Source organism: Pseudophryne corroboree, chromosome 2 (genome assembly GCF_028390025.1).
Source record: "Pseudophryne corroboree isolate aPseCor3 chromosome 2, aPseCor3.hap2, whole genome shotgun sequence".
Taxonomy (NCBI): Eukaryota; Metazoa; Chordata; class Amphibia; order Anura; family Myobatrachidae; genus Pseudophryne; species Pseudophryne corroboree.
This window is the reverse complement of record NC_086445.1, coordinates 147850286-147875882: the sequence shown is the minus strand read 5'-3', so window position 1 is coordinate 147875882 and position 25597 is coordinate 147850286. Positions and strand designations below refer to the sequence as shown.

General features: G+C 45.5%; 1 protein-coding gene and 1 long non-coding RNA gene across 2 annotated transcripts in view; both read right to left on the bottom strand.

Moving 5' to 3' along the window:
- LOC135004291 (uncharacterized) overlaps positions 1 to 25597 on the bottom strand; it is a 512715-nt gene that overhangs the window by 268641 nt on the left and 218477 nt on the right. The window lies entirely within an intron of this gene.
- Positions 183 to 25597, bottom strand: part of LOC135050581 (uncharacterized) — a 36581-nt gene continuing 11166 nt past the window's right edge. The window contains exons 2-3 of the long non-coding RNA XR_010241678.1: positions 16996 to 17053; positions 183 to 631 (exon numbers count right to left, since the gene is read on the bottom strand). This is a non-coding gene — a long non-coding RNA (uncharacterized LOC135050581). The remainder of the gene's footprint in view (positions 632 to 16995; positions 17054 to 25597) is intronic.

Genomic DNA, 25597 nt, shown 5'->3' with positions numbered 1-25597 from the left:
TATGCACTTTACAGCATGTGTGTATCCAGCCATCAAAACTCTGCAAACAACACACCATATACCCATACCACACCATATTTATAGGGAATTATTTGCCATTTACCAAGATGAATAATCAGGCAGGTCCTCCTCCTCTGCCAACATGACGCTATAAATAGCCGAGGAGCAAGTGTGTGTGTGTGTGTGTGGGGGGGGGGGGCAGGCTTTGGTTGGGCGGTAGGAACAAGTTGGGGTTGGGTGGGAGGATCAGGTTGGGGTTGATTGGGAGTGACCACTGAGGAGTCCTTGTCGTGCTTTGTATATGGTTTCCCACATTAGCCTTTCAGGCTGGAGGACCTGGTTGGGGGCCAGTTCTCTCATCGAGTTTGCCATGTAGACGGTAAGCTGATCAAAACGGTCAGGTGGTTTTGCTAGTGACCGTTTCAGTTGGTCAAATATGAGGTCCTCTTTATTCTCTGTGTTTTTTTTGCTTCCTGCTGTGCCTCCTTGTAGCCTGGCTACGTGGCCATGCAGAAGGAGCTGTTGTGGTAGTTTCTTGTATAGGTGTAGTCACAGGGGTGGTGCTGGAGTCCACGTTGTCCCAAAGCATACTTAAATCCGGGGTGCAAGGGAAATCCACCACACTTTCAATCTGTTTGTTAAAAAAATCGCACTATTATTACATGTTTTAATCATTATTTTCCTTTTTTTTTTTTTTTTTTTAGCTCCCTGCAAGCGTGGAATACTGGCAATCCATAGTAGAGAAGTTTGAAAACGGTGGCATTTCCCTAACTGTGGGGGAGCGATTAATGGCAAGCACGTCCGCATAACCCTTCCTGCCAACAGTGGATCTATGTACTACAATTACAAGGGGTACTTCAGTATCATGCTGATGGCAGTGGTGAATGCCAATTACCAGTTCATCTGTATCGATGTTGGTAAGAATGGACAGGCTCCAGATGGTGGCTCTCTGATGAATACGACCAGGGCCGGTTCTGGCGCTCTGTGCGCCCCGGGCGGCAATAGGGGGCGTGGCTTTGTACACGGGGCGTGGTCATTTACGCCCCCTGTACAGACTGAAATGATGTGCGGTGCGCGATGACGTCATCGCGCACCGCACAGTAAAGGACCTCTCCACGAATGGAAACTAGACGCGTACGCGTCTAGTTTCCCTTCACAGCGGCAGCGGGGGGGGGGGGGGGGGGCAGCGGCCACAGGGGGGCAGCGGGGGGCACACAGCAGCAGCGGATCTTGCCCTGGTGCGGCGCCCGTGGCAAGATCCGCTACTGAATACGACATTTTACGAGAGTCTCACCGCAAAGACCCTAAAGTTGCCTACTAGGGCGGCAACCAAGCATGGCCTCAATTTTGTGTAAGTGGCGGATGAGGCCTTTGCACTATGTGAGAACATTATGAAGCCATTTCTGCAAAGGCACCTGACTAAGGCAAAGCGGATCTACAACTACAGGCTATCCAGGGCATGATGTATTGTGGAAAATACCTTTGGAATACTCTCCAACCACTTCTGCATTTTCCATACTGCAGTCAACCTGCAGGTGGGAAAAATTGACTGGGTGGTGACCGCTTGTTGTGTCCTACATAAATTTTTACACCACAAAGCCACCAAGCATAGGACATTGGGCACAGGAGCAGCACCAGAAGACCCCGACTTACCAAAGGAGGCTGTCCAGATGTCCTCTGTGCAACCACCTCTAGCCATCCCTAGGGCAAATGCTCGTGACAAATTGATCAGGGAGAAATACCTGGCCTATTTTAATGGGGTAGGTGCGGTCCCCTGGCAGGAGGCCATTAGGTAAAGTGGAGTGGGGGAGTGGAGAATGCACAGTTGGCCTGGCTGTGATACAAACTTTACCAGACCTTTTAAAAATAAGTGATGGGCCTGAATTAAAAAAAAATTATGTAATTACAGAAGCGGCCTGAGACACTTCAGCCACGTCCAGGTCCACTCCTTCACTTCTTGGGTGGGAGGAAAAGCCGGATCTGGAAGGTTCCTGTTCCACCAGAAACATGAGCTGTGGAAAGTACCACAGACTGGGCTGGTAGATCTCCGACGTGCCTGCCACGGACTTCTTGGAGTTCTTAATTTTCTTGTGCTCCTTTATGAACACTGTCCGGAGATTTGGCAGTTTCTTCCGGACCCACTCTGTGGTCGCCGAGGCATAGAATAGCCTGCAGTAGTCCAGGAGCTCCTCCATTGCGGATTAGTCACAGGATGTGACCCTCTAGAGACAATCATGACTCCTGTACAATTCAATTAAGCCCGTGACAAAATCTATGTCTTTATCCAGAGACATAACTAAGGGTGTAGTATGGTGTGCTGGCTGTTGGGGTCCCGGCGCACAGCATACTGGCCCCCGGAATCCCGACTGCCGGCATACCGACAGCATGGTGAGCGCAAATGAACCACTTGCGGGCATGGTGGTGCTCTATGCATTCTACGCTATCTATTCTCCCTCCAGGGGGGTCGTGGACCCCCAAGAGGGAGAAACGGTGTCGGTATGCCGGCTGTCGGGATTCCGGCGCTGGTATACTCTGCGCCGGGAACCCGACAGCCGGCAAACTGAAGACCACCCATAACAACAAAATAAAAATGAATAAAAAAATAGTTGTAGGTATATGTTTTTCGTGTAAATAGTTATGAAAAATTTAAAAAAAGTTGTAATAGTATAATAGTCATGGTTATAAAAAATGGTGTTTATTTATTTTTAAAGTTATGGTTAAAAATGTTTGGTATTTATGGGTATTTGGTTATTTTTTTGGTGTTTATTTTATTCGTTTATTCAGTACATTTTTTATTTTTAATAAAAACACGTGTGATCATTGTGCAAACATTAATGGTACACATTTGGGGTACATGGACGTAGGAAAAGATGGGCATTAGCGGGGGTAAATACTGTCAAAGTCAGAAAAATATCCCCATACACACTGCCATATTTGCACCGCACACTGGTCCGCGCTGCGCATGCGTACGCTCTCCCGTGAAGGCGCATACCCGCAATAGCGTGCACCCGCGGGCGCACGGTATGCGTATTTACGGTAGAGTTTATGTAGTCGTAGCGTGCGACTCATTCGTTACATATTTTCACAATTAATGTAGTTTGTAGATCATGGTCCCTTTGATAGATTCTGAAAGTTTGGTTAATATAGAATGTCCCTGAGCTGAGGAATCCCTCTTTGTATCGTAGGAAGGGTCTAACAGGAGTCATGCAGTAGTGTTTGGTACCCATCGGAAGAGTATTTAAATAGCAATATTCCGGTGTTGGTTTGGAGCGTATTAATCGCTCGTGCGAATAGTTATGGACATAAGAAGTTTATGTCCATTTCTACTATTTACTCATACTCAGGTATGCGGCGGGAAACCTAGTTCCCCACCCACCTGAGCTGTTTGAAATCGTCACAGCCCACCTGTATGAATCAACCTATGACCTTTTGTTATGATGCAGGGCCGAATTCCGACGTCCAATGGACAATGGGATTGTAGGGACTGTAAGATTGCATTGTGTGTGGGGCATAAATAGGCAGGCCGACCACATCCAGCTCTCACTCTTCAACGGTTCTCATTGCTGAAAATCGGGTGCTGGATGTCCAGGCGCATGCGATCGTTTACCCTTGTGCGTAAGTTTCTCTCCGTAATCATTGTCTTTCTGTGAGCCATTTCTCTCATATATATCTCTCTCTCTCTCTCTCTCTCTCTTTTCCTTCTCTCGTATCTCCCATTGACTAGTATTGTATTGTATTAGATCAACATAGCATTGTATTGTATTTCTTGTATAGTTATTTGGTTAGGAAGTCTCTGTTATATTGTAGTGTATCATTTGTACTGTGATTCTTTTTGCAAGTATAATAGTTATAATACAGATAATAGGCTTTGGACCCTAAACCAGTATCTGTGTATTTTTCTCATAGTTTTAAGTGTTCACTTGAGCGTCGGTGACGCTCAAGCAGCTTTGTAGTTAGTCAGGTTACACAAGGTTGCACTTACACCCTGTATTCACATTAAGGTATTCTGTGTATTTCATTAATAATAGGTTTAGACATAAAGGTATAGCGTTGTGAGCGTCTGCGCCGCTGGTGATCTCCTCGTGGTCTCGAGCGTCCGCTACGCCATAGCGAATCATTACGTTAGTCATAGCCAACAGAGTGCTTGTCTGTGATCTCTGGGCCGTGAGCGAACGTGACGCTTGAGCGTCTCGCCTACGGCTGAGCGATCGTTACGCAACTTGCGTACCCTTACGGTACTTCTTAAGTAAACAGCGTACAGTGTTCTTAGACCTCATAAAGGGTTGTATATACGATAAATATTTAGCTTTATCAATTGGCGGCTCGTCCTGTCCTTCACATATCTGCACTAGGTAGATCAGCAGACATTATCCCTCAGCAAAGGGCGGGAGGTTGTCTCGTAGTGCTGACGGGATAAGCGTCTGCTTCGCTTAGATAACGAGTGCTGAAGGAATCCGGGAACCGGAGGTAAGAACAAAACGCTTGTGTTTTTTTTTTTTTTTTAAACTGTTTATTTTTCTTCTGTCTTGCGTATATACGCACGCATACATATATATATCTGCACTTCTTTTCCATCTGTGTATTTCATTTGTCGTATATCACCATCCTGTCTGCCAGTTTTTATAGTTGATAGAAAAGTGCTAAAAGAGACTTGCTGTTATTTCATAGTTTAAGGATAGAGGTAATAGTTAAAAGTGTAGACAAACACACAGGTTTGCCTGGGAGATAAGGCAAAGCCAGTGGGGTACGCGGTAGATGATCAGGGATCGTTTACATTGATAAAAGTATATTGTGTTACGGTGGATCTTTGTTTTGCGTACACGTGTCTCTAACAAAGACTAGCGTACGCAATCCAAAGGCCGACGCACGCAGCGTTCATTACGCAACGTAGCGTCCGGTTACGCCCACGTAGCTCAAGTCACGATAAGTTGATTTTTAACGCAACGTGATAAGTAACGCACAGCGGTAAATAACGCAAGTCTATTTTTGGAAATCCAAAAATTTAAATTAACAGATCCTGCTCCTAATTGGTAACACAGCTGGGCTGAAGAAAATTTTCTGCGCAGAAATAGAAATAGAAACAAAAGTGTACATATGATGAGTGAGTGTTTTTACAATTTTAAAGGTTGAACCACAAGAAAAGTCGAGTACTCGTGAGGTACATGCGTGTAAGTGACGTGCACGGTGGCTAGGGAGGCATCTCTGGTTAAATACAATTTTGAGCATTAGAGTATAGCAGACCAGGAGGTCATACTGTAACAAGACCAGGAGGTCATACTGTAACAAGACCAGGAGGTCATAACAGACCAGGAGGTCCAGGTACAGCCGACAAGGAAGTCCGCTATACAGTTCACAGGCACAACACCGAAAAGGGTTGGTGCAACACCCATATAGGCCATATAAGCTCTGGCTGAAGGAATTCGCAGTCGTAAGTTTCGATTCCATTGGTCTTTCCGTACATAAGCTTAGTTGTTTGTGTACTGAACGACTGGACCGCACGTAAGTGTGTGCAGTAGTTAGTAATCTGACCTAATACCATTAGAGTAAAGGGGTCACAAACGCTATCTGTACACTCTAACGTGATTTGTGTAATTTTTTTATTTTAAGGGAAGTTCGCTGCTCACTCAGGAACTATCCAGCAACCAATAGTTACTGGAAAGAGTAAGTGTTCTTCGGATAACCCTCACAGGTTCCAGTAAATAGAGGTTCAGGTCGCAGGGGCCCTAGGTCGAGTACGCCAGCACCATATCGGTGTGATCAGGTCGTATAGGTCGGCGTGGGCGAGTGAGTGGGGTACTCGGTAAACCGCCACCGTCAGCCTATTGTTGGCATTTGGTTTTTCGTAAAGGGTTGGCTAAATAAAGCAACACTTTCGAACTATGGGGGCCACTTGTTCAGGTAGGGGGCGATCAACCTCGGTTCGGGTTGATTCAGTGGTCCGGCCAATTGGGTCGGCCAGGTATATCATGTGTGAGAAATATGGAAGTCACACAGAAACTTTATGCGATGAATGGGAGAGAATGACTGTGCATGACGGGGAGAAATTCCCAAGAATAGGGAGCTTCAGCTCAGAAGTGTTACAAAATTTAAGGAGGAGGATATGTCTCATAAAATCAACAAAGAGACGAATTCAGCATTATGATTATTTACAGTTGTGGCAACAGGAAGGTGAGATACAGAGAGGTTTGGCTCAGGCGGCGGGATCTGGCACTAACAGAAAATTAATTGCCACGGCCCCGCCGCCACCATATATATCAGGAGAGAAGTTGATTACGGAGAAAGACGCACTAAGGTGTAACACAAAATCACTTAGTAACTGTGTAAATGTTAATGATAATGTTAACTCATTAACCCATGCAAGTATTAACCCGTGCAAGTTGTACCCTGTTTTGAACTTTCCTCAGGAGTGTGATCAAGAGGACGAATCGGCAACGATTTCAGCGCTCTCTCTAGCAGCCACCATAGCAGAGACCACAGTAGGCACAGCTCCACCCACGAGATTAGTAAAGGTCCCTAGCGGAGGGATAGGTGAGGTCGTATCAACTGGTAAGTACGGCACCATGCATTATGCTGAAACTATTTCACCACAGCCTGTAGAATCTACACAGAATGAGGTTGTTAGAATCACACCTGTTAGAGTAATAGCAGTACCAAATGGGAAAACAGACGCATCAGGAGCCACTCCCATTAGGAACATCGCCATGTACACTCCATTTTCCCGAATGGAATTAAGGACCATAGTGTCTGAATTTCCTGACCCTAGAAAAGACTTAGTTGCCAGTCAAAAATACATCCGAGACTTAGGTAACACTGTAGAGCCCAACAACAAAGACTGGCAGATATTGCTGAGAGCGTGTTTACCCTCAAATGTCGACGCAACTCAATTTTTAGCTGATTGCGGACTAGATCATGATGTACCTCTTACAGATGTGTACAACCAAGATAATGTGAAAAGAATAAACTTGCAGCTAAAAGAGTATTTCCCAGCAGTAGCTAAATGGAATAAGATATTCTCCATTAAACAGAAGGAGTCAGAGACAGCTGCAGAGTATTTTCACAGAGCATTATTAGAAATGGCAAAATACACAGGTATAGAGGACATTAAAACAGACACAAACCATCGGGAAGTAGCAGTATCGGTACTGATGGATGGTTTAAAAGAGTCATTGAAGACTAGGGTACAGACCACGCAACCTTGTTGGCGAGGTCTGTCTGTGGCTACTTTGAGAGAGGCTGCTATTGATCACAACAGAAACATCACTAGACACAGGGAACAACAAGGTGACAAATTAATGTCAGTAAGTATACAGGCTCTGACCACAAGGCAGCCTTTGTTTGTATCACCAAATCCTGTGGGTAAGTCAAGTATGGTTACTTGTTATTCTTGTCACAAACAGGGACACATGGCACGAGATTGTAGAGTAAAGAATCCACGAAACTCATACCAAACCCCTAGACAACGACACGACACACGACATTGGGAGCAAGGTCCGCAGAAACGGAGTTATGAGCCACATACAGGGGAAACAAAAAGATATCCCCCAAACAGAGACTGGCATGCCTCTGGTAGTTCCCAACTATCTCCCTCACAAGTAGTTGCTGCCAGCGGGATTCAGGGAGGTCACCATACCCAATAGGGGTGTGGCCATACCTGTAATCTGCAGCCAGTAAAATTAATTGCCAACCTTGAAAGTGAACCCGAGGTCGCAATCAATGTAGCTGGTAAAACTTTAAACTTTCTTGTAGACACAGGGGCGGCCAAGTCAGTGATAAATTCGACAGTGGGCATGAGAACCACTGGTAGGACAATTCCAGCCATGGGAGTAACAGGAGTAGTCCAGCACTACCCTGTTAGCAAACCAGCCGAGATTACAATAGGGCCTTTGCATACCAAGCATTCCTTTTTGCTGGCTGCATCGGCACCAACCAATCTCCTGGGAAGAGACTTACTGTGTAAAATGGGGTGCGTCATTTATTGTACTCCTGAAGGTGTATTCTTGGACATACCTGAGAAACACGCTCAGGAAGTGCGAGACATGTTAGACTCCCCATCAAAATTAACGTCACATACCATTATGACAAATAGGAATCCATCCCAAATAGAAGAGATGACATCTCAGATACCAGAGTCACTTTGGACAAAAGACGGACAGGACACTGGATTAATGGCAAACGTAGCTCCAGTAGTGGTACAAGTAAAAGATGGTAGGATAGCTCCAAAAATCCCACAATATCCTCTGAAGCCAGAGGTGGAGTTAGGAGTTTACCCAGTAATAGAGCGCTTGCTACAACAGGGCATTCTAGTAAGAACGTCCAGCACTGCCAATAGTCCCATCTTCCCTGTTAAGAAGAGTGGGGGGAGGGGTTACAGGCTAGTGCAGGATCTAAGGGGGATTAACAAAATAGTTGAGAGTCAGTTCCCCGTAGTGCCAAATCCAGCTGTCATCCTAATGCAAATCCCTCCCACTGCCAAATTTTTCACTGTTATTGACCTCTGCTCCGCTTTCTTTTCGGTACCTCTGCACCCTGACAGCCAATATTTGTTTGCATTCACATACAGAGGAGTCCAATACACATGGACTCGGTTGCCCCAAGGTTTCATAGATAGTCCAAGTATATTTTCTCAGGCTTTGCATGATTGTTTACAGTCTTTCCAACCAGACAGTGGATCAATATTGATACAGTATGTGGACGATTTATTACTGTGTTCAGATTCACTGGAAGCATCTCTGAAGGATACGAAACAGCTCCTGTTTCATCTTTCAGACACCGGACACAAGGTGTCCAAAGACAAGTTGCAATTATGCCAAACTAAGGTAAAATATTTGGGACACTGTCTAACACAAGGACTGAGACACCTGACCGCTGATAGAATCCAAGCAATTAGAGACATGACACTGCCACAAACCCAGCAACAGATCAGGACGTTTTTAGGAATGTGTGGGTATTGCCGTAATTGGATCCCAGGGTTTTCCATATTGGCGTTACCTTTGCAGGAAATGGTCTCCTCAAACAAACCTGATAGGATCTCGCATACAGACGAATCCGAAACAGCATTTGAGAGACTCAAACAGTGCCTAACGCAGGCGCCAGCACTAGGTATGCCAGACTATGGGAAACCCTTTGAACTATACGGAACAGAAAGTGCTGGTTGCGCAGCAGGTGTACTAACCCAAAAACACGGTGATGCCAGCAGGCCAGTTGCATACTACAGCGCTCAGCTAGACACGGTAGCGCGATCCCTCCCCACATGCTTGCGAAGCGTTGCTGCGATAGCATTGCTAGTGACAAAAAGCGAAGACGTCGTGCTAGGCCACAACCTCACAATCCATACGCCACATGCAGTATCAGCCTTATTGAATTCTGCCCAAACCAGACACGTCTCATCAGCGAGGTTTACAAGATGGGAATTGGCACTAATGGCCCCCGTAAACATCACCATAAGGAGATGCAGTGCATTAAATCCTGCAACATATCTCCCAGGTGTGCCTGGTCAGGCACAAAGGGTGGAAGGTGAGAGTGCTGGGGAAGGAGGATTCAATACAAAGGAAGATACACATGATTGTATGGAATATTTGACCCAAAATTTTACCGCAAGGCCTGACATCAGTGACAACCCACTGGAAGATGCAGAACTCACGTTCTACACGGACGGTAGTTGTCACAGACAGTCAGACTCGGGAGACTTGTGTACTGGATACGCAGTCGTAGATGACCAAGACACCATAGAAGCGGAACCGCTAGGCCCACCTCACTCAGCGCAGGTTGCTGAACTGGTCGCCCTAACCAGAGCATGTGAATTGGCTAAGGGTAAGTCAGCCAATATCTACACCGATTCTAGATACGCATTCGGGGTAGTCCATGATTTCGGAGCCCTATGGCGTCTCAGAAACTTCATGACGGCCGCTGGTACACCGGTAGCGCATGCAACCCACATAAAAAGGCTTCTAACAGCGATACAGGAACCCGACAGAGTGGCTGTTATCAAATGTAAAGCACATACATATAGCCAAGACCCGGTATCACTTGGTAACAGCCGAGCAGACGAAGCTGCTAAGTTAGCAGCTGCTACCCCCATACAGACAGACACCACACAACTGATGGTATTTAATACCATCAACACACAGAAGTTGTGTGAGATGCAGAATTTGTGTTCCACACAGGAAAAGGCAGTCTGGAAGGCAAAGGGATATGGCCAGGAGTCCTCAGGGCTCTGGACGGATGGACATGGTAAACCAGTGGCCCCCAGGACATACCTTCCATGTCTGGCTGAAGCAGCTCACGGGCTGACTCATCTAGGCAGGGAGGGGATGTGCAAATTGGTAAGAGCATACTGGTGCGCCCCAGGATTCTCCTCTCATGCGGGTAAAAGAGCAATGTCATGCCTTACCTGTCTGAGAAAGAATATTGGAAAAGCAATACCTACAGAACCATCCCATATCCCACCTGCCGGCGGCCCTTTCCAGGTAATACAAATTGACTTCATTCAATTACCCCCATGTCGAAATTTGAAATATGTACTTGTTTGTATAGATGTTTTCTCGAATTGGGTCGAAGCATTTCCAGCAGCTACAAATACCGCTATGTTTACAGCTAAGAAAATTGTGCAGGAATTTGTATGTAGATATGGTATCCCTAGAATCATTGAAAGTGATAGGGGTACCCATTTTACCGGTGATGTCTTTCAAGGAATGTGTAAATTAATGGGTATTGATAGCAAGCTACACACTCCGTACCGTCCACAGGCGAGTGCGAAGGTCGAAAGAGTGAACAGCACTATTAAAAATAAATTGAGTAAAGTGATGGCAGAGACAGGATTGACATGGCCAGAAGCTTTACCCATTGTATTGTACAGTATCAGAACCACTCCCAGGTCCCCTCTTAATCTGTCCCCTTTTGAAATCTTGTTTGGTCGACAACCGCATGTCATGATTAACCCTCAGGATGATTTGAAATGTAACAATGAAGTAACTGTAAAGTACTTGATTAACATGAGTAAACAGTTGAGGAATCAAAATGATAATCTGAAGTTGGTGATTCCTGATTTACCAGATAGTAATTGTCATGACATTGAACCTGGGGATTATGTAATGATACGAAATTTTCTACGCTCAGGTTGTCTTATTGATAGATGGGAAGGACCATACCAGGTCTTATTGACTAGCACCACAGCATTGAAGGTTGCTGAGAGAGAGACTTGGGTCCATTCATCCCACTGCAAAAAGGTTGCTGATCCAGAGAAGTCCCGTGATAAGGAACAGACGGTAGAGGTTGTATCACTGGAGTGTCTGTTCCAGGAGGACTGAGGCGGCACCTGAGCCTTGAAGACCGAAAGCAGTTGTTGACCCCCTTCTCCCTTTTATTGTTTTCTCCACTTCCCATCCCCCTCTCCCTTAAAAATTTCTTTTTCCCCCTTCTCATTCTTCTCTATTTCCTCCTCAAAGATGGACTTGCCCCAAGAGACTGTGATCCGGATTTTGATGTTAACCATGATGTTGACCAGAGCAGTCTGTTCCGGCGAGAGTACCATAGAGGTCGAGAGAGGTTCTGGAATGGGTTCCGATTATGATGATGGAGGCGCAGTTTTCCAAGATCAACCAAGCCAACAAGCAAAGGCGAGTATCAGAAAACGATCCGATAGAAGAAATTGTGATGGATTGTTAGCTGAAGAAAACTGTATCTGTAGGCTCTGTGACAATTTGATTGAGGATGGGTGCATAAAGAAATGCCAATCCAGTTTTAATATCCATATGGACCGGCATCCATTGAGTGACTATCACTCCTTAGTGGGTAACGTATTAAACCAAACAGATTGTTGGGTATGCTCTCAAGTACCTCAGGGTCATAGCAAATCAGGGCTAGTGCCATTTCCTTTAACGTTAGGGGAGGTACTTGAGCTAAGTGGTGGGAGACCGGTGGACCGGAGGTTTAACATCTCCAGCCCTCCTAGTTTGAAGCTCCACCAATACCATGTGGATAGGTCCCTCTTATGTTTTAATATCTCCAATCCCCGTAAGCCGGGAAATTGGGAAGTGTCATGGAGCAACCTTACCATGACCTTTTCACACAGAGCAGATAGAATGCCTACAGATACAGAGCTTGTACGCCACATAGCCAGTAGAGGAAAATCTTTCCGGTATCGATATACCTTAGGAAATAGGATTACTAGAGTTGGAGAAGTATCACCAGGATACTGTGCACATATCGTACAAACCGATACGTGCATTAAGCAGATGGAAGAATTAGGGTCAGGAGAATTCACCTGGAAGGTGTGTAATATGGTAATGTCCTTCTCTGTCCCATATGTTCTCCCCGATGATGCATATTTCATATGCGGGAGAAAGGCGTACAAGTGGCTTGCCCCAAACTCTGAAGGATTGTGTTATATTGGAAAAGTATTGCCTGAAGTGATGACTGTTACACATGACAAAATGAAGGACATACACCGTGGTGCCCAAGCTCCTTATACTCACACTCATTACGAGCACCGAGTTAAAAGACAACTGTCAGAAAGGTTAGAGCATCCGGCCTCTGATCTTATCCATGAATCCACCGGGATTCAGGTTCTGGTAGCGTTAGATTTCACTCGCACCGCTCGAGGAGTGATGAATTATAGATACATTTCCGCACTCGCCAATTTGTTAGATAATATCACTGAAATGTATGATGACACATTCAGATACACTGGAAGAGAACTTCAAGCTTATAAAACAGAACTAGTTCAGCATAGGATGGTTCTTAATTATCTTACAGCAGTAACAGGCGGATATTGTGTTACATTGGCAACACAGTACGGCATAAAGTGTTGCACGTATATCACCAATAGCACCGAGGATCCGGTAGAGGTCATAGACCAAAAGATGGACGATATTCTCCAATTGAAGTGGGAATTTCGTCGAAAACACAATCTCACCCTTGCTGCTGTAGGTAATGAGCTGACTGGTTGGGTGTCATGGTTGAACCCGCGAAATTGGTTCTCCGGTTTAGGAGACTGGGCTCAAGGAGTCATAATGGATGTTGGAAAGTTCCTCCTATGTATCTTAGGTGTTGTTATATCTATTGGATTGATATTTAGATGCGGGCAGGCTTTAATGAGGTGCAAACAAAGTACAAAAGTGATGAGCTTGAGGAGTGAGGAAACTGTAATTAACCTGGATTTGATTTATGACCCAATGATAGAAACCAGGATGTGATGAAAAATGCGATTATACGGTCCGTTTCTTTCACCTGTTTTTCTGCTTTTCTCCAAGATACAAAGACCCCCTTGGACGAGGAAGTTGACGAGACGCTATACAGACAACAGACAAGCACCAAAGATGAAGTTTTGACCACTTGAGAAATGGACATTTGATGAACTTTGCCATGGATCCCCAGTTTCCCTAGTATTATTAAACTCACGCTAGCCCAACATTTTTGTAAATCTGATGGCACTGACAAAGCTATTTGCTCATGCCCAAGGAGCAATACAGCGCAAAGAAGACGACTCTCAACAGATACCGAACAAAACTTCGACGACAGATGTACATTTACCTGACATAGAATATCATTGCATTTTCCATAAGTGTTCTTTATCTTCATCTCTACAACCCTCAGGTAATAACACACATAGTAAAGGGAATGCAGGCACAGATATCAGCAATCACATATCCCCCCATTCACGTATCATCAACTAAAATGTGCTCCCCATTTTGTTCAAAATCCGAAAAGAGCTCGGTAAAGTTTGACAGCCCATCCACAGACCTGTACCACAGGATAAGAAGGAATTCAAATGTATACTTCGCAATACCTCGAAGCTTGATTTACAACACGTACGGCACGATGATACATGACCCCCCCAAACATGGACTCATACACACATGCTTCTGCTATCACACTAGGTCATACCCTCTTCACACCTACTCCTCTCTCCTCCCTCACCCAACCATGGAAATGAATTAACCCCTGACATATATTTTTCTCCTTTTGAAATGTTTTCAGGAAGTGGCAGTTATTATTGACTGCCAAAGGGTGGACTGTCAAAGTCAGAAAAATATCCCCATACACACTGCCATATTTGCACCGCACACTGGTCCGCGCTGCGCATGCGTACGCTCTCCCGTGAAGGCGCATACCCGCAATAGCGTGCACCCGCGGGCGCACGGTATGCGTATTTACGGTAGAGTTTATGTAGTCGTAGCGTGCGACTCATTCGTTACATATTTTCACAATTAATGTAGTTTGTAGATCATGGTCCCTTTGATAGATTCTGAAAGTTTGGTTAATATAGAATGTCCCTGAGCTGAGGAATCCCTCTTTGTATCGTAGGAAGGGTCTAACAGGAGTCATGCAGTAGTGTTTGGTACCCATCGGAAGAGTATTTAAATAGCAATATTCCGGTGTTGGTTTGGAGCGTATTAATCGCTCGTGCGAATAGTTATGGACATAAGAAGTTTATGTCCATTTCTACTATTTACTCATACTCAGGTATGCGGCGGGAAACCTAGTTCCCCACCCACCTGAGCTGTTTGAAATCGTCACAGCCCACCTGTATGAATCAACCTATGACCTTTTGTTATGATGCAGGGCCGAATTCCGACGTCCAATGGACAATGGGATTGTAGGGACTGTAAGATTGCATTGTGTGTGGGGCATAAATAGGCAGGCCGACCACATCCAGCTCTCACTCTTCAACGGTTCTCATTGCTGAAAATCGGGTGCTGGATGTCCAGGCGCATGCGATCGTTTACCCTTGTGCGTAAGTTTCTCTCCGTAATCATTGTCTTTCTGTGAGCCATTTCTCTCATATATATATCTCTCTCTCTCTCTCTCTCTCTCTCTCTTTTCCTTCTCTCGTATCTCCCATTGACTAGTATTGTATTGTATTAGATCAACATAGCATTGTATTGTATTTCTTGTATAGTTATTTGGTTAGGAAGTCGCTGTTATATTGTAGTGTATCATTTGTACTGTGATTCTTTTTGCAAGTATAATAGTTATAATACAGATAATAGGCTTTGGACCCTAAACCAGTATCTGTGTATTTTTCTCATAGTTTTAAGTGTTCACTTGAGCGTCGGTGACGCTCAAGCAGCTTTGTAGTTAGTCAGGTTACACAAGGTTGCACTTACACCCTGTATTCACATTAAGGTATTCTGTGTATTTCATTAATAATAGGTTTAGACATAAAGGTATAGCGTTGTGAGCGTCTGCGCCGCTGGTGATCTCCTCGTGGTCTCGAGCGTCCGCTACGCCATAGCGAATCATTACGTTAGTCATAGCCAACAGAGTGCTTGTCTGTGATCTCTGGGCCGTGAGCGAACGTGACGCTTGAGCGTCTCGCCTACGGCTGAGCGATCGTTACGCAACTTGCGTACCCTTACGGTACTTCTTAAGTAAACAGCGTACAGTGTTCTTAGACCTCATAAAGGGTTGTATATACGATAAATATTTAGCTTTATCAATACTTTGGGCCGGCGTAAATAAAAAGGACACATTTAGGGTATGTATATATATATATATATATATATACTGGTGTACACTATGGGGGTCATTCCGAGTTGATCGTAGCCCTGCAAAATTTTGCAGGGCTACGATCATGACAATAGACATGCGGGGGGCACGCCCAGCACAGGCCCCCCCCCCCCGCAGAAGTGCAAAAGCGCGATGCTTTTGCACTTTAGGAGTAGCTCCCGGCCAGCGCAGCTGTAGCATGTTGCCCGGGAGCTACTCGTTGCTCTCGGCTCGCAGCGGCTGCGTGTGACGTCACGCAGCCGCTGCGGCCCGCCCCCCGCACAGTCCGGTCACGCCTGCCTTGGCCGGACCGCGCCCATGAAACGATGGCCAAATGCCGCCGTTCCGCCCCCCCCGCCCAGCGACCACCTCTGCCTGTCAATCAGGCAGAGGCGATCGTAGCTCAGCGACGGCCTTCGGCCGTCTGGCATGCGCCGGCGCACTGTGGCGCCAGCACAGTTCTGAAAAACTGCAGCGTGTAATCGGGTCAGAATGACCCCCAATATACATTAGGTACATTGGTGGACAGTGTGACAGTATACATTGGTGGACAACAGAACCTACTTTTTATCTACAAATCCGAGCAGGATAAATCCGAGCAGAATAAACAAGCTAGCTCCGATGCTGCTCTCCTCTCGTTGCCTGCTGCTGCTGCCGATGTGTGGGTGGGTCCAGAGAAATGCCACTCAAGTGAAGACATGTGAGAAATCGTATGCGATATATCGCGGGTGCTAAAAAACTAGCCATGTTGTGCACCTAATGGCTGTGATTCCGATTTATCCTATGTGCAGCCTGTCCGACCACTGACTCAGCCCCGATGCACACGGGACTGCGCATCGGATCGGATCCGATGTCAAACACTTGCGATTTGGACAGTTTTTACCCGATTTCCCGGCCCGATCCATCGGAATCGGGTCAAAAGAGGCCATATCGGACAAGTGTATGGCCAGATTAAGTATTTGAAGCTTACCTTGTACTTTGTGAAAAAAATGATCAGCATTGCAATGGAGTAGATCTACTGTATGTAGTGTGTGGCTGCAAGGGATTGGATGTGTGGCCGCACACTACATAGATATGCTCAATTGCAATGCTGACTTTTTTTTTACAAAGTGCAAGTAGCTTCATATAGTTAGTAATCTCATAGTTTTTAGTTTTTATGCAGGATCAAATATATCAATTAGTAGGGTGTTTGACTGGAATGCAACAGGTTATGGGTTTGAATCCTTGGTATGGCACAGGGATGTGCAGTGAGGTAAAGGGCTCATGAGGCACTGGCTAGCACCAGAACCAGATTTACACACAATATATCATACATTTTGGTGCCCTATTCCAGACAAAGAAACGGTGAGGCCTCTCCAACCATGTTCAAAATAGGGATAATGGGGGTGTGAATGCATAGTCGCCGCCTACTGGGGAGTGTATTTTAGCTTTGCAAATGTGCGAATGCCTGTGCAGCCTTGCAGTACAAAAACAGTTTGTGCAGTTTCTGAGTAGGTCTGAACTTACTCAGCCGTTGTGATCACTTCAGCCTGTGCGGACCCGGAATTGACGTCAGACACCCGCTCTGCAAACGTAAACAAAGTTTATAGGAGTGCGCTGTTATAAGCTGCTCGTGTAGGGGGTGGTAAGTCCCCAAAGAAATAAATACAAGAAAAATAGTTATCACCAGCGCTTAGTTGCGTAAGAAATATATATAAATATATCACTAAATTAGAGCAATAAAAAATCTAGGACGGTAGGTTAAATTGAAAAAATATATGAATTATAATTAATAGAAACAATGTCTTAAAAACACAAATGTCTTTGAAACATAATTAAAAAGCAAATAATCATTCATAAGTCGTGACACATGAATAATTTCTCTATTGAGGGGACACATGTCCCCTCAATAGAGAAATTATATCATACCCCGGCTAGGACTCCCTCCGGAATTAAGTCCACATTGACTAGTTGGAGAATTGGTGAAAGCAATGTAGATCAAGAAGTCCCTTTTAAGCACACAAGTGCTAGCGTTTCTGTGCAGGTTGGGAAAAACTCCAATTCCTCCACAGGTGGTGATATCCAAGGGAAAAGCTGTCCAATTAATGCTGCAGAGGTAGATCAGAGAAGATAGTCCAATATTGTTGGGGGGTTTTAAATGATGTGTCCGACAGTCTCAACGCGTTTCGCTGGTATTAACACCCAGCTTCCTCAGGAGTGAATGATAGAGTCTGACCCTGGACTCCTTATAAACCCTAAACAATTAATAAAATTCTAGACACCTGGAATACAATTAATTCAACAAACCTAACCGTCCAAATAAATACATAAAAAGTATATATCATTCACATTAGGATTGGTCTCACATGTAGAAACAACAGTTTATATATAAAAACGAGATCTAGAAAGTATTAAAAATATGTATTTAATTATTTATTGAGATTTATCAAATCCGGTCAAGTGACCAAACATTGCCACATGATCTGATTGTGATGGTATCATTGGTGTACTCAGGTCAGATGACCAGTCCGACCTGAGTTTCCATCGTACTGGGCCAGTGCGCCTGCGCCAGCCGCGGGCGGACCCACACTCACCAGGACACACCCGCGGCCACGCCCCACTATGCGCAATCCATAGCGCCGACCCACGTGACTACGCACGTGACCGGCGTCCGGACACCGCACCATGGTAACGCGGCCGCAGGGATACCAGCGAGCACGGGCCGTCCCCGGCCCGCGCGTGCGCACTAGCCCAGCAATCCCAAATGGTTTTATTACAAGTAGATATAGAAAGTTGTAAATGTGTAACAACAGATTGGTCACAATAAATAGATATATATAATAAGATTTTAAACCTACCGGTAAATCTATTTCTCCTAGTCCGTAGAGGATGCTGGGGACTCCGTAAGGACCATGGGGTTTATACTAAAGCATCCAATCGGGCGGGAGAGTGCGTATGACTCTGCAGCACCGACTGAGCAAACGCTAGGTCCTCATCAGCCAGGGTATCAAACTTGTAGAATTTGGCAAAAGTGTTTGACCCCGACCAAGTCGCCGCTCGGCAAAGTTGTAATGCCGAGACGCCTCGGGCAGCCGCCCAAGAAGAGCCCACCTTCCTAGTGGAATGGGCCTTAACCGAATTTGGTACCGGCAATCCTGCCGTAGAGTGAGCCTGCTGAATCGTATTACAGATCCAGCGAGCAATAGTCTGCTTCGAAGCAGGAGCGCCAATCTTATTGGCCGCATACAGGACAAACAGAGCCTCTGTTTTCCTAATTCTAGCCGTCCTGGCTACATAAATCTTTAAGGCCCTGACTACGTCCAGGGATCTGGAATCCTCCAGGTCACTTGTAGCCACAGGCACCACAATAGGTTGATTCATATGGAATGAAGAAACCACTTTAGGCATAAATTGCGGACGTGTCCTCAATTCAGCTCGATCCACATGAAAAATCAAGTAGGGGCTCTTGTGTGACAAAGCCGCCAATTCTGACACTCGCCTTGCCGATGCTAAGGCCAACAACATGACCACCTTCCAGGTAAGAAATTTCAACTCAACCTTGTTAAGTGGTTCAAACCAGTGTGATTTTAGGAACTGCAACACCACGTTCAGGTCCCATGCTGCCACTGGAGGCACAAAAAGGGGGCTGGATGTGCAGCACTCCCTTTACAAACGTCTGGACTTCGGGAAGAGAAGCCAATTCCTTTTGAAAGAAAATCGAGAGGGCCAAAATTTGAACCTTAACAGAGCCTAATTTCAGGCCCATATCCACTCCTGTCCGTAGGAAGTGGAGAAAATGACCCAGATGTAAATCTTCCGTAGGTGCATTCTTGGTCTCACACCAAGACACATACTTTCGCCAGATACGGTGATAATGCTTAACCGTCACCTCCTTCCTAGCCTTTATTAAAGTAGGGATGACCTCTTCCGGAATCCCCTTTTTCGCTAGGATTCGGCGTTCAACCGCCATGCCGTCAAACGTAACCGCGGTAAGTCCTGAAATACACAGGGCCCCTGTTACAACATGTCTTCCCTCTGAGGAAGAGGCCAGGGATCTCCTGTGAGCATCTCTTGTAGATCTGAGTACCAGGCCCTTCGAAGCCAGTCTGGGACAACGAGTATCGTCTGTACTCTTCTTTGCCTTATGATCCTCAACACTTTTGTGATGAGAGGAAGAGGAGGAAACACGTAGACCGATTTGAACACCCACGGTGTTATCAGAGCGTCTACTGCCACTGCCTGAGGGTCCCGAGACCTGGCACAATACCTCCGAAGCTTTTTGTTGAGGCGTGACGCCATCATGTCTATTTGAGGAGTTCCCCAAAGACGTGTTATGTCTGCAAAGACTTCTTGATGAAGTCCCCACTCTCCTGGATGGAGATTGTGTCTGCGGAGGAAGTCTGCTTCCCAGTTGTCCACTCCCGGAATGAAGACAGCCGACAGAGCGCTTACATGATTTTCCGCCCAGCGAAGAATCCTGGTGGTTTCCGCCATCGCGACTCTGCTTCTTGTCCCGCCTTGGCGGTTCACAGAACCGGTAGGTTTCGAAGAAGACTCTCCACTTGTCGAAGGCCGTTGTAAATGGCTCTGAGTTCCAACACATTGATGTTTAGACAGGACTCCTGGTCTGACCAAAGTCCCTGAAAGTTTTTCCCCTGTGTGACCGCTCCCCATCCTCGGAGGCTCGCGTCCGTGGTAACCAGGATCCAGTCCTGAATCCCGAACCGGCGACCCTCCAGCAGGTGAGCACTTTGCAACCACCACAGGAGAGACACTCTGGCCCCTGGGGACAGAGTTATTTTCCGATGTAAGTGCCGATGGGACCCGGACCACTTGTCCAGAAGGTCCCATTGAAAAATCCTTGCATGGAACCTTCCGAAGGGAATGGCCTCGTAGGCCGCCACCATTTTTCCCAGAACTCAATTGCATTGGTGAACTGACACCCTTTTCGGTTTTAGCAGGTCTCTGACCATGTTCTGGATGTCCTGGGCTTTCTCTATTGGGAGGAAGACCTTCATTTGTTCCGTATCCAGTATCATACCTAGGAACGGTAGTCGAGTTGTCGGAATCAACTGTGACTTTGGTAGATTTAGAATCCAACCATGTTGCTGGAGCACTCTCAGAGAGAGTGCCACACTGCTCAGCAATTTCTCCCTTGATCTCGCTTTTATCAGGAGATCGTCCAAGTATGGGATAATTGTGACTCCATGCTTGCGCAGGACCACCATCATTTCCGCCATTATCTTGGTGAAAATCCTCGGGGCCGTGGAAAGTCCAAACGGCAACGTCTGAAATTGGTAATGACAATCCTGTACAGCGAATCTCCGGTATTCCTGATGGGGGGCATATATGGGGACATGAAGGTACGCATCCTTTATGTCCAGAGACACCATAAACTCCCCTTCCTCCATGTTGGCTATTATCGCTCTGAGTGATTCCATTTTGAATTTGAATCTTTTTATGTACAGGTTTAGGGATTTCAGATTCAAAATAGGTCTGACCGAACCGTCCGGTTTCGGGACCACAAATAGGGTTGAGTAGTAACCTCTTCCCTGCTGGTGCAGGGGAACCTTGATTATCACTTGCTGTATACACAGCGTTTGAATTGCAGCTAACACTACATCCCTTTCCGATGTAGAAGCTGGTAGGGCCGATTTGAAAAATCGGCGTGGGGGCACCTCGTTGAATTCCAGTTTGTACCCCTGGGAAACTATTTCCAACACCCAGGGATTCAGGTCTGATCTGACCCAGGCATGACTGAAAAGTCGAAGATGTGCCCCCACCGGTGCGGACTCCCTCAGGGGAGCCCCAGCGTCATGCTGTGGGTTTTGGAGCAGCCGGGAAGGACTTTTGTTCCTGGGCACCTGCCGAAGCAGGTGCTCTTTTGCCTCTGCCCTTACCTCTGACGAGGAAAGAGGATCCCCGACCTCTTTTGGACTTGTGCGACCGAAAGGACTGCATCTGATAGGGTGTTACTTTCTTTTGCTGTTGGGGAATATATGGTAAAGAATTTGATTTACCTGCTGTAGCTGTGGAAACCAGGTCCGTCAGCCCATCCCCAAACAATACATCACCCTTATAGGGTAGTACTTCCATATTTTTTTTGGAATCCGCATCACCCATCCATTGGCAAGTCCATAAGGATCTTCTCGCTGAGATAGACATGGCATTGGCCCTAGAAGCCAGCAATCCAATGTCCCTTTGAGCATCCCCTTATAAATAAGACTGCGTCTTTTATATGGGCTAGAGTTAAGAATATAGTATCCTTATCCATATTATCAAATTGATCTGTCAGCTCATCTGTCCAAGCTGCAATTGCGCTAAACACCCATGCCGACGCAATTGTCGGTCTTAGCACAGCCCCCGTATGAGAATAAATACACTTTAAGGTAGTTTCTTGCCTGCGATCTGCAGGGTCCTTAAGGGCCGCTGTGTCAGGAGACGGTAGCGCCACTTTCTTGGACAAGCGCGTCAGGGCCTTGTCCACAGTGGGGGATGATTCCCAAATCTCCCTGTCCTGCTTAGGGAAGGGGTATGCCATATAAATTCTTTTGGGGATCTGTGGTCTCTTTTCCGGAGTCTCCCAAGCTTTTCCAAAGAAATCATTTAATTCATAAGATGTGGGAAAATTAATAATCTGTTTCTTTTCCTTAAACATGTGTACCCTTGTGTTGGGGACCGAGGGTTCATCCTCAATATGCAACACATCCCTTATTGCCACAATCATACACTGAATGGTTTTAGTCACCCTAGGGTGCAATTTTACTTCGTCATAGTCGACACTGGAATCAGAATCCGTGTCGGTAGTAGTGTCTTGTGTTAAGGGACGCTTTTGAGACCTCGACGGGCCCTGTGAGTCGGTCCAATCCGAGGATTGACCCCCTGATGTCCCCCCTAATTCAGCCTTATCAAGCCTTTTATGTAAAGATGCCACACTTGCATTCAACATATGCCACATGTCCATCCAATCCGGAGTCGGCACAGCCGACGGGGACACACCACTCATTTGCTCCACCGCCTCCTTGGAGAAGCCTTCCGCTTCAGACATGTCGACACAGACGTACCGACACCCCCCACACACAGGGATTAACCTATAAGGGGACAAAACCCCAACCAGGCCCTTAGGAGAGACAGAGAGAGAGTATGCCAGCACACACCAGCGCTTAAAAACACTGGAATATATATACCAGATAGCGCTTTTTATATATATAGCCTTAATTCCCACTCACTGCGTTCCAAAGTGCCCCCCTCCTCTTTTTTCCAGCCTGTGAAGGTTCAGCAGGGGAGAGATCAGGGAGCCAGCTTTTCCTCATGCAGTTTCTGTGGAGAAAATGGCGCTGGTTAGTGCTGAGGATCAAGCCCCGCCCACCCGACGGCGGGCTTCGGTCCCAGTAAACTTATATAAAAAATGGCTGGGGATTTGTTGATTTACTGTGCCACAGCCTAATCCTGCTTATATTGCCACAAAATGAGGAATATTGCTGCCCAGGGCGCCCCCCCCCCCCCCTGCGCCCTGCACCCTTCAGTGCCTGCTTGTGTGTGAGTATTGGGAGCAATGGCGCGCAGCTTACCTCATGAAGATCTGATGTCTTCTGCCGCCTGATGTCTTCTTGCCTTCTCATACTCACCTGGCTTCTATCTTCGGAATCTGTGAGGAGGACGGCAGCGCGGTTCGGGACGAACCCCAGGTGAGACCTGTGTTCCGACTCCCTCTGAAACTAATGGTGTCCAGTAGCCTTAGAAACAGTGCCCAACTTGACAAGCCAGCTCTGTTTCTCTCTACTCAGTCCCACGATGCAGGGAGCCTGTTGCCAACAGGACTCCCTGAAAATAAAAAACCTAACAAAATTCTTTAATACAGAAAACTCTGGAGAGCTCTCTGCATTGTACCCTTTCTCCTCTGGGCACAAGATATAACTGAGGTCTGGAGGAGGGGCATAGACGGAGGAGCCAGTGCACACCCATAGTCAAAGTTCTTTTTAGGTGCCCTATCTCCTGCGGAGCCCGTCTATACCCCATGGTCCTTACGGAGTCCCCAGCATCCTCTAGGACGTAAGACAAATATATATAAAGTTTAAGAAGCTATTTACTTAATAAGGATAGCATATCTATATAAAACTGTATACAATATATATATATATATATATATATATATATATATATATAGATAAAAATCGTATATTAACCGATGACAGGATATACTGGTCACTGTTTATTAACTTGTATGAGAATATCATCCTTGGAGATATATCTCATGGATGTCTATAATATAGCGATCATTTGGAAAAAGTGTTCAATTCCATATGATATTCAAAGTACCACACTGAGGATAAATGTAAAGACAATAATAGGGAAAGGAAAAAACACAAATATTTAAATATATTCAGGATTGGATTCATCCATATAAGATATGACCAAGAGGGTATACAAAAAAAGCATCCTATCAAGATTTGTTGAAAAAGAGTCTACCAGCATTAGAAACCTCTGATTGAGCCATAACAGGGAAGGACGGGAAGAGGGGAGAGGAATGAAGGGAAAGGGGGAGGAAGAAGTATGCTGTTCCATCTAGATTACTGAATTGAGTTCTATTGTCTCGTTAAGTCCGTCGGGGTGTAAAGAATTACACTTCAACATCCAATAAACCTCTATTACATAATTTGTTAAACCGGTCGCCACCTCTAGCTGTTGGTGCTATAGATTCTAGACATACAATGGAAAGACTACTCGGATCATTAAAATGCATTTCATTAAAGTGTCGTGATACACTATGTGTAGTGCAGTTCTTCATGATATTACGATGATGTTCCATGAACCTAGTATGGAGTGGTCTAGTAGTTCTTCCTACATAGCATAGGCCACAACCACATTTAAGAAGATAGATGACAAATTTTGAATCGCAATTCATGAAAGATTGTAATATATATTCTTCATTAGTTAATGGCAGAGCCGGCCCTAACCAATATGATGCCCTAGGCAAGATTTTGGCTGGTGCCCCCTAGCACCGCCGCTAGTTCTGAAGGAGATGCCTGGCATGAGTCAGCTGGCAGCTCTGCTAACGTCGGGCGCCTTTTGTTTATGAAAATGCATCTTATTTGCATTACTATGTGGCTAGGATGCACAAGCAGCTTCTGCTGATTAAAATGATATGCAGCATGCCTATATACTGTGTACGACTGTGGCTGTATCTGCATACGAAATGCTACATTACAGTGATTTCCAGCAATACACGGCAACGTAGCATTTCTTATGCAGATACAGCCGCAGTCGCACACAGAATATAGGCATGCCGCATATCATTTTAATCAGCAGAAGCTGCTGGTGCCCCTAAGCATACCAAATGCCCTAGGCATTTGCCTAGTTTGCCTATACCTAAGGCCGGCTCTGGTTAATGGTAAATGTATAGATGTGGTTTTTCTCGGCATATAAGAGCACATAGTGCATCTTATTTTGCCACATCTATGAAAACCAGATGGTCTCTGTATTAGCCAACTATGATCTGAGGCCTTAGCATTAGCTTTATTTGTTCTTAGATGGCTCGGTGCTAAGATAGTTTTTAATGTTTTATTTTTCTTATAAATCCCTTGTGCATTATTTGGTAATAATTTATCAAGTATGTTATCATGTCTAAGTACTTTGTAATTACGAGAAATGATAGCTTTGATTTGTCCTGAACATCTATTATACTTGCTGATAAAAGCACATTGTCTGTCACCTATTTCTTTTTGATGACCCTGAGGCGATTTGTGGACCTTATACTTCTCTAAAAGTTCCTTTCGATCCATACTAGAGACCTCTTTTAGAGCTTGTTCTAAAATAATTTCAGGATAATCCCTCTGTCTGAATGATTCAATCATATCATTAGCTTGTATGTGAAAAGTATCAATTTCAGTGCAATTGCGTCTCAACCTCATCAGTTGTCCCTTTAGAATATTACGTTTCCAGGGAGCGTAATGGGCACTTTTGTAATGTAGATACAGTATGAGTTGGTGTTAACTGGTTTGATATAATTAGAGGTAATTATTTTATCATCTACTATTCTGAGGGTCACATCTAAGAAATCAACATGTTCCTGACTGTAAGTGAAGGTGAAGGATAAATTACCGTATATACTCGAGTATAAGCTGACTTT